We start from the raw sequence: 10,655 nt of genomic DNA, 5'->3' as shown, positions 1-10,655 counted from the left end.
CTGACCTGGATAGTTCAAAATGGCGCCATGTATTTGTCTGATTTTTTGGCAGGTTCAGCTGGAAGGCTGGGCTCAGTTGAGCTCATCTCCCTCTCCATGTGATCCCCACATGGACTCTCCAGTAGGGTAGCTGGATTTTGTATGTGAACGCTCATGGCTTGAAGATACCAAGTTCTCTTTAAGACTAGGCTTGGAGCTGGCATAATGCCACTTCCACTCTACTCCATTGCTCAAAGCAGTCATAGGCCAACCCAAATTCAAAAGAAGGAGAAATAGATTGCATCTCTTGGTGGGAGATGTCAAAAAATGTGTAGCTACCTTTAATCCAACAATGGGCCGGGCATACATAGGTCATACAAAAACAAATAACACATGGCTCTGTCTTCAAGAAGCTCATAGTCACGTAAGGGTCACATGGCAAATGAACAAATGAAAGCAGGAAATGAGATCAATGCAAAGATTCACTGTAAACTGCAAAACACCTCTACTATGAAGATTTGCTCTAAAACTAGAATATAACAAACTCTTCTGATGCTCTCAAATACCATTTACCATTTTTTGACTGGTTTGCCAGGAATCAGGAACTCAGTGAAGAGCTTTTCTGGCTTAACCTTCCCCAGGCCTCAAACCAGTACTACAACTGTAATTTCTATACGATTCTCCTTGCTTAATTATACAACATCTTGGGATCTTGTCTTATCTCAGCACCCATTACTCTCCTGACAGTCAATGCCATTTACTGGGTGTTTCTAAAGATGCCCAAGCAGGCCTCTGGCTACTTGGAAAGAGACTTTCAATTCACAGAGACCCATCCAGCTCATCCTTCAAGGCTCTGAGCCCTTTCTCTCACAATTCTTATTTTAATCTGCTGTCTTCTCCTGAGCCGTGAGGCAACAAATTCTCAGGCTCCAAGGCTGACAGAGGTGACGACATATTTAAAGGTGCTTATGTTTTATAAGCAAAATTTATTAAGTTCCTATTGTGTATAAGGAACTAGACAACAAACACTTGGAGCAAATACATTTTCTGTCACAGAGACTGGCCACCCAGACAAGAATGTAAAACCGTACATTTATTTTTCCCAGTTGGCAAAGTGATATATATAGGTAAAAAGAGACAAAGTTAGAATGTAGAAAATTTGAAGAGTAAAAATAACAACAACAAAAAGAAACTAGTCATAATCTCACCATCCAAAAAACAGTACTGTTAGCATTTTAATTATTTCTTTCTGGGTTTTCATTTATTTGTTTTTTAGTTTGCTAACAAAAGTAAAAGACTTTATTCTTTAGAACAGTTTTAGGTTCACAGAAACACTGAACCAATAATACATACTTCCCATACATACAGTTCGTCCTATTATTAATATCCTGCATGAGGTGCACAGCTGTTATAATTGATGAACCAATATTGAAACACTATTATTAGCTGAACTGCCTTCTTCACATTAAGGTTCATTTTTGTGTTATACAGTTTTGTGGGTTTTGACAAATGCACAAGTTCATGCGTCCACCATTACCGTATCATAACGATCACCGTCATCATTTATCTTTCGTACTATCAGACGCCACCGTAAGATAGTTCCGCCTGCGCTTTTCTGTTAGAGCCTGACACAAGCCTTCCTTTACGTTATGGCTCTTCTCTCTGTGTTAATAAGCTCTTGTAAACATTATAGACTACACCAGCCTCTGCTTCACCATTCCCCTCATGGTAGACATTCATGCTGCTGGCGGTTTTGCACGTATCATAAGGTATTTTAAAATCAGCTCATGGAGATAGCTTTCCAGGACCTAGATGACATTGGGGAGGAAAAAAATCAATTTAGAAAAAAATATGTTGTATGGCGTCTCCCAGCACCTCTTAGACAAAAGACTTTTGTCAGAAGGCTTGAGGTTTGTGTCGCCTAGACTTCCAGTGTCCTTTTGCCCTGCACTGATGGGCAGATTGGGCCTTCTTAGGAGGGCTGGGAGAGAGACCAGCTGGGGCTTAGTGCCCTGCTTCCACAGGGAGGCCCTGGGCTCTGGCATTCACTCCCCTCTTCACCTTCGTCTCTCCAGCGCTCCTCAGAGCCTTTTTTTTTTTTTAATTTTTAAATTTTTAAAAATTATTTTATTTTATTTTATTTATTTTTTAAAATTTATTTTACTATGTTCAGTTAGCCACTCTATAGTACATCATTAGTGTTTGATGTAGTGGTCAATGATTCAGAGCCTTTATATGTAAACCTGGCACTATTTTTGTTTGCTCTTAGGACTGTTTGGCTCAATGGGGGGAAGATAGCACTGCTGTTAGTAGACTTGAACTTGGGCCCCATAGGACACTTTTGATGAACATGTCACTTGTGTTAGCCGGGCAGGTCAAACCACCTCACAGAAACCTCCAAGTGTATAACTGCCCAGAATTTTTATCAGAGGGCAATAGACTGCACAGATAATATCCCTTTACCATTTCTCCAACAAGCACATGCCAGAATTAATAAAATATTTGTTTTGCCATGAAACCGATAACCATACGTTCACTGTATCTGCAGAACCCTGGAGTCGACCAGCACCTTCTCACACACTGGGTCGCGTGACCTGATGACAGTTCAGCATGGAAGTCATTAATGCCACTTTAGAGTGAGAAGCTTTGGCCTATGTGAAGTTCTGGGAGATGACGCTGCCGAGCTGCCCTTCCCGGCCGTCACACAGCTTCCCTGCTGGTATGTGGCAGAACAGGAAGCTGAAGGCAGGACGATGTTTTCCTCATCCACCCCAGCTGCCTATGAATGGGGGAGGCCACCTTTCACACCCCGTCATCCCATCCCAAGACATGGGTGCCAGCCCCAGCCTGTGGGCCCTCACAAGGCACAGAGAGCCTTGTTTGTTTTGGCCCTGGGAGTCCGGGTCTGTCCTCTGACCTCTGACCTAGAACTATTTGTTCCAACCATTCTTGGTCTGTCATCCTGGCTCAAAACAAAGTGAACGAAAGTTCTTTCTTCAGGCCCTGCTTGGGTACTCCAGGGGTCAGTGAAAATGACTGGTGTGGTCATGTGGCTGATGAGTCATTTTGGCCTTGAAATAACAAGTAAAATATACTATAGTTCACGGCCTAGTACAGCACTAACAGCTGGGAAGCAATAAACATTGGGAACATAGTCTTTGGGCCAGATACATTTGGGCTTGAGTCCTATCTTTACACCTGATTTGGGTAAACTTAGGCCACTTAAACTCTCTGGGCCTCAGTTTCCTCATGTGTAAAACAGGCTAAGCCTAGTGCTTATCTTCTAGAGTAGTTGTGAGGATTACAGGAGAAAAGAAAAGGTAAAGTATTTATCCTACTGCCTGACATAAGGAAGCCCTCGCCATACTATTGTTTGTATTATTCAGTCACCAGGAAAATCCAGAAGACGCAGTCTGTTGGGTCACTCCCTGGTGTTTCTAGAACTGTTGGTAGACACTGCTATCTTGCTAAACAGTGGCTTCTTCATGAAACACCTTTACTTTTGTCTCTTAGGCTTCCTGCTTCAACAAATATCCACGGCTTTAGGTCAGGAACCTCTGAGGGAAAGTCACCTCATAATTGTGACATATGTGAGTATATCTCTGACAGAGACCCACACGCACAGATTTTCTGACACACCCGTTACAGCCTGTTGGAGGTGGCTGAGTTTTGACTTCAGATTTTTTCACACAGTTTACTTCCCCTTGGGGTGTGCCCTGGATCTCCTCCACAATGATGGCCAGTGCCACCTGGCTGAGGGACTGTGAGTCTTTGCCTCCATGTGGGTGAAGCTGCTTGAGAGGGGGGAAAACTCATTCGTTTGCTGTCAGCCTCACACGTTGTGAGGTTATGAGTTAATTCTGCTAGAGCAGAGCCAGGGTGAGAGGGTTTTATCCCCTGTACAGAGTAGTAGGAGATTCAGTGAGATAATTTATGTGAGAGTAGCTGCCCACCGTAGAGCTCCTCACAGATCCAACACGGAGGATGATGATGATACACCTTCCCAACCTTTAAGAGATCACCTCTGGACCCACCCAAGTGCACAACCACAATATACCTTGACACACAGGCTTGTGCACACACACCACGCCCCATTCTATAGTGGAGAAAGGATCGCGTGTGCCCCTGAAGGTGGGTTGGGATCAAGAGTGCATATTTCTGCTAGTGTTCTTGTTCTCCTTCCAGCCAGGTCCGGTGGTTGCCTCAAAGCAAACAGGGCACCCATAGGGACTCCGGGGAGTCCGCGGTCAGCTCGGCTGCGGCTCTTCCGGGCGGCGTCCAGCAGGTGGCGCTGCACCCCGCGCGATCCCGGCCGGCCGGCCCACGCTCCCGGGGAGGCACCCCAGTTACTGGGAAGTCGGGAAGTGGGTTTTCGCGCACCCTGAGCTGCAGCCGTGGCGAACGCAAGCGATGACACACCGGCTTGACGAGGGCCTTTGTCAGAGGCACGGGGGATCTGGCGTCACCGCGTAATGGAAAACAAAGTGCTTCTGCTTGCCTGGCCAGAGTTTGCTTTGCTCACCATTGGTTCTGGGGCATTTACAGGCAGAATGAGTTCATGTGAAATTTCAGGACCTCGCCATGACTCAGGTTCACTTTCTGTAAACCAGTCAGCATTGACCCTTTCCCCTCGCTTTGGACATTTACTCAGACTTTTAGGGGACCAGTTGTATTTCTGCTCGCCGAAGATAATTTGAGTATTTCATAAGCACATCTATTTTTTCAAGGGCACTTTAAAAAAAAAAACAAACAACAAAACCAACTTGGGACAGATTTGTATTTTGAGATTTTTGTCACTCTTAGCTCCAAAAATAGGTCTGCCTTGTCTATTATTTATGTGTTCAGAAGTATGCTGTTTAGAAATTCAAGGGAAAACTGTAAAACATTATTCTGGCAGGAGGCCCAGGATGGGATTGTTCTTGGAGACGGTGAGTTGGTCAGAGCAGGAGCTGGAAATGTGGGTGAGGGGCAATGAACTGAGGGGAACCCACCCAGAGTTTTGGTTTTGGGGGTTTTTGTTTCATTTTTTTTGTTTTTTTGTTTTTTTTTCTGCACCTAGGGAAAAAATGTAGATGATTAGACTTGATCTGTCCTGAGGATTATGGCAGAATTTTGGTGTTGGGGAAGAGACACAAGATGGTGTTAGTATCGGAGAGAAAACAGATCTGGAAAGTTCTGAAAGGTTTGAGCCAGTGACCAGGGAGCCTGAATGATAGCCTTGATTTACAACAGGAGAAGCACCTGAAGAGAATTAACTTGACTCCACTTGGGAGGGAGGGGACACAGGCCGGGAAAGCTTTTCACCTGCAGGAGGGGGATGGGAGCAGCTTCTGGCCTGGACAGGAAGGCTCGCAGGGTAGGCAGAGTAGCGTCTGGGCCACACAAAGGTGACTTTCTCACCTGACTCTCCCAAGCGTGTCGCTCTGACTCTTCCCCCACATTTAGAGGGAAATAGATGCCGGAGAAGATACCCACGTCCTCATTCCAGTTTCAGCTAGTTGTTCCTCCGGGATTTTTCCTACCCGCGTCCAATCCCCTTTCCCACCTTGTGTAATCTCAAATCTCATCGTTCCCTCAAAGTTCTCCTACAGAAATCTCTACGCCTCATTAAATTTTTTGTGTGTGTGTGCTTTTAATTGGGCTTTGTTTCTGGCTTTTGATGTTTGGTTCTTGAAGGTTTTTACTGAGAAAAATGATCTTTGGGGGCTGGAGAAGGTAGGAAATAATGGTTTCTCTTGATTGCCTTTTTCCTCCCAGGGCTCACTGGTGGGGGATGGGGTGGGGGTCTCCAGCTGTCACAGGGTTTCTGGCTTTAGTGGAATTGGGTGGGGGCCCACGGGAGTGAGGGGCATGAGTGCAAGCACTGAGCACTTTCCAGGCACAGGGACGGGGACATTTCGGGTGAGTGAGCAAACAAAATCTTGAACACCTTGAAAACCAAGTCCAGCAGAGTTTAGCTTAGTCTAAATAAACACACCCCTATCCCTACCCCTTAGGGCACACAGGAAGAATGATGCTTGTGTGTGTAATATATTCTCATGGATATATGCAATATTATGAGTAATTCTTGGCTTGTGTTGTAACTTCTCTCCTGTTCTTACTCAGAGAAATGTACGGAAATTGAAGAAAATGAAAGAATTCGGAATCTTTTATTAACGTGTGTGTGCGTATGTGTGTGCAGGCATGCGCATGTGTTTTATGCGAGAGAGGAAACAAACGCAAAAGGAAACTTTGCTAAGAGATTATGACTGATCCTGAGTTATGAGGGTAGTAGATATGAATAAAGCCAGAAAACAAGAGTTCTTCGCTCAAAGAACCATGCGCTGCTCTGGCATTTTTAATATGTGACCTTTGTAGAATAAACTAGGTAAAGCAAATACACATCACTTTGGAGATGGTGAAACTAAGTCTCAGAGAGGGCTTATGTGAATTTTTTAAGACCACGGGATATCACAGGTACAGTGAAGTACCCAGCTTTCAGTTCATGCCTTTGAACACCTCTTCCCCTTTGTGAGGTGAGTGGGGAAGACCAGGAGCAAATCTGATATGTGCTCATTCCATTTTCAGAGGGGCCGAGCTCAGGTGTCTCCCACAAGTCAAGAGGGCTTGCCGAGACCATGACTACGTTCCCTGATGCTCAGGTGAGTGTTCTCTCAGTCCTGTTACCTGAGGAAGCCACCATCTGTGAAACACACAGACTGAGAGGCTGGCGAGAATGTTGTTCGGTAGTCTCAGGTTGACAGCTTTGGTTTTGTGTAATTCGGGAGGTGTGTGGCCCGTCAGCTGGGGTTTTATCACTCACCCCCTTTCCCTTCCTGAGAATTGTTTGTGTTGCGGAGATTTCCTGTCTGTATTTTTAGTGTCTGATTCTCCACGGTTGCTCAAGATCCGTGGCCATGTTCTACTGACTCACGCAGAGGCCCTGACGCCCCTCATCAAACCGAGGGCCGCTGCGTGGAAAGCACTCGGTGTGGAAAGCCCAGGACTTGTCCCACAGCTTGCCTTAAGGGTTCCAGCTGGTTTTTCACAACGGGGTTTGCCGATAGCTTCCCTTTCAGGATTACAGTTTCGTTGGTTCGCCTTCTTAATGCTGAATCAGAGAAAGGACGTGTTCTGGGGGTAAAGCAAAAGAAAATGGGTGCGGTGAGTGGCCATACAGCCTTTTTTTCCCCGTGTCCCCACTCTTTGTGGCTGCTTTTCTGCCAGCTGGACTTCCCAAAGCCCCGCGTCTGTGGGCAAGGCTGCGCGAGGAAAGAGCTGAGTCACCGCTTTGCTTCTCTATAATTACACGTTTTATCACCTCATCTGACATAGATGGGGTGTTGGTTGGAAATGAAATACACATTAGGAATAAGCTCTTTAGAAACAGAAGAAGGAAAAAAAAGCGAAAAACCTGGCTTTCACAATGTGAAGGCTTTTCCCCAGTAGCTAAGGTCATGAAGAGACAGAGCAGTCATTTCCTCTTCTCACCCATACAGTCAGGAAAATGAAAACCTCAAAATAAACAACACTGTAAATTTCTCCTCAAACCCTCTTCTCATCATTTTGTTTCGTGTCCTCGGTGCGCGTGTCTGGCTAACACACCATGCCGGGCGCTCCCCACCCCATCTTTTCTCCCGTCGTCTTTGCTGCTGTGTCTCTCAAGACCTTATTCAAAACCACCTTCAGTATGAAATCCTGTCTCCCTAGGAGACGTTATTTCATGGTATGTTATTGTGCTTCCGAAACCTGAGGATGGCTCTTGAGTCATTCTCTGTGTTCATCACATCGCCAGCAGATTGGAAGTTCTTCCAGATGAGACGCAGTGCCTTCTGACGCCTTTTTGTTCTCCTTGTGCTTCTTCCTTCCTTGGGATAGTCTACAGTATGAGTAGCATCCAGTCTCAAGCCTCTTTTCCAACTTAGCCCAACCAAGTTCCCCCACCTGCCAAGCTAAGACAAACTCCCTTCCCAAATGCATGTGTAAACAGCCCCCGCAAATAGCCAGGACATGCAAACTAATGAAGTTTCCAGTCCACCTCTACCCAAATACGACCTTGTTGATAGCATCTCCTTTTAGATGACAGATCTGGATGTTTCCATTGCTTGGTTGCTGTTTGCCACATGCTTCCTGGACAGGTTTCCAGGTAACCTTAATGGCTATGCTTCTGGGGAAGGAGGAGTAGAAAATAATTCACCTCTTCAGTAAGTGGTTGTAAAAATATAACAGCATTTAAAAGCTTTTAAAGAGCAGCTCTCTCCTTCCGGTCGCTCAGGCCCTGTTAGCTTTGTGATAGGAGTCCCCATAATGCTTTGTGCTTGGCAACCTCTCAGTAGGACAGAAGGTAGATTTAAAGGTCAGGAGATTGATTTTTTTTTTTTTTTTTTTTTTTTTTGGTGGAGGGCTTTCCATGAAGAGTGTGGGAGAAGAATCACTCAGGGAAGCGGTGGTCAGTGAGGCTTACTTCTCCATCTGCTCCTCATTCATGTGTGAGACTCAACAAGCTCCTTGTCCAACAAGTGAGAGTCCCAGACCACAGAGGGGAGCAGTTTATCCTAGAGGTCCCAGGGGGAGGGGGGACCTGGAAGTAAGAGGTAGGGACTGTCACTCCCTCTCCTCCCACTCACATTCCCATCAAAACTTGCAGGGTGAATGTCCCCAAATTGCATGTGTGTTTTGCTTTGATGTGGCCACACCGTGGCCACCCAGGCTTACTCTGGGGCAGCTGAATCCCATGGTTCAAACTAGGCCTGACTGTCCAATTTTGGAAACTGGGAGGCGTTTTCCCCGTCTGCCAGGCCTTGGAGTTTACCTTCCCTAGAGCATTGAGTAAGAAACTCATGTTTATAAAATCCCAAGCCCCATGATTTCACCCTGCCAGGACTGGAGAAGTAGTAGGCACATAATGTCAGTCTGACCCTGCAACTGCTGTCCCTTCGTTCCTGCCCAGCACGAAGTTACTGGGGGAAAAGTAGGGATACATGGGGTGCAGGGACGTATTGGTTGTTTGAGCCCTGAAAATATAATTTAAAAATTGTCACCACCAATCAAGTCATGGGATCTTCTGCCTGTAATTTTCTTTTTTCTAAGACGATTTCTAAAAGCTGTGTATAAATTAACTTTTAAAACCTACACTGTATTTTAAATACTCTGGGTAATGGGGTTTTTTTCCCCCCTAAGAATTCTTGTTGTGAGTCCTCTAAAAACATACACTCTCCATGTGGTTTGTTTTTTTGTGCAAATTTATACATGTATATATGCTTTTAATAAGTTTTTAAAAATCAAGTCCTCAGTATTTGGCAATATCTAACAGTTGCTAAATCAACTCCAGATCTTCTCTAGGTCATTTGTCCTTTGGTGTCACCTTGAGCAGAAAACCATTTTTGCATAGCAGTCATGTGTCCATGTGTGTTGACTCTCACAGACATACTGATAATGGGCTTTTCCACCATGATGTACAAAATGTTTCTCATGGTTCAGAGAGAGCTTGGTTACACAGCACCTCCTAGGTCTTAAAATTAAAAATATCAGTGTCCATTTTATATAATGGGACCTAATTAAAATGTGCACATAAGTCTTTTGTAAGACATGAAAGGCAGGGGTCGAGCGATATTCTGTCTGTGAAGACATAACCATGTATATATTTTGGTGTCCATCAACTCCCTGAAAATGAAGTTTCTAAGCCACCACCAAAATGTCATTTGGCTTTGAAGATGGAAAGTAGTAAGTTTCTACAATTTCCAGTTACTTGGGGGCATGCAAGGGTACAACGACAGGAGTGGAGAAGTTCATGTGAAGGCGGATTGAGGCTCACCACGTTCCACATTTCCAGTGGGACTGAATTCTCTGAGTCATGCTGACGCTGGGTGGAAGATTCACGGGGGAGTGGGGTGGGGCAAAAACCTGTCTGTAGGATGCTAGGAAGTAGAGGCTGATGATGACCCTTAGAGTCCCATGAGTCAAAAAACTTTAAGATTCCTTCTCCAACCCCTCTGCACATAATTCAAAATAGACTATTCAGAGTCATGTCATAATTGTAAATAATTCTCCCGTGGCAATTACCAGGTTGATTAAAATACATTTAATTTTTTTCCTTTGTCCTTGAATTGCTGCCACAGTAAGCACGTGCTTGATCAGCCTCTTAGCTACCTTAGCACGCTAGCAAGGCTGGGGGGTGTGGGGAAGGGCAGCTGTGGAGGTGGTCATTTGAGAGAATGACTAGAGGGTCATGTTCCTGCCGGGGCAAACAGAATAAAGACTGAGCCCCAGCAAGAACTCTAGAGTGGGTGGATTTCAAAGTGTGTAGAGCAGCCCCTTGTAGGTCTCGAGCACTGGGTACTTTATAATTTGCACACATTCATTTTCTGGCTGGAAGGCTGGAGGCAAACAGACAACTCATTAGGAAAATAACCGAAGAGCTAAATATAATGGAGGAAGTAGTCGGCAGCTCCCAGACAGAGGAGCATGGCTCACAGTCCTTCACGGAGATCAGAGGCCAAGCCAAACCAACCTGTCCGTCCCTCAAAGGTCAGCCATCTAGGGCTTTGTCAGACCGGGAAGGGAACAGAGTTTCAAAGGGCCTTTTGTGGAACACACACAGCTCTGGCCCCTGAGATTCAAATCAGGATCTGGAAACCTGTGTAGCAACTGCTCACGTGCACAATGTTTAGAGACCAGTGGGGCTCTCCATCCTCCTT

The sequence above is a fragment of the Martes martes genome (assembly GCF_963455335.1).
Source record: "Martes martes genome assembly, chromosome: 5".
Taxonomy (NCBI): domain Eukaryota; kingdom Metazoa; phylum Chordata; class Mammalia; order Carnivora; family Mustelidae; genus Martes; species Martes martes.
The sequence above is the reverse complement of the archived record's forward strand: the minus strand, read 5'-3'. Positions refer to the sequence as shown.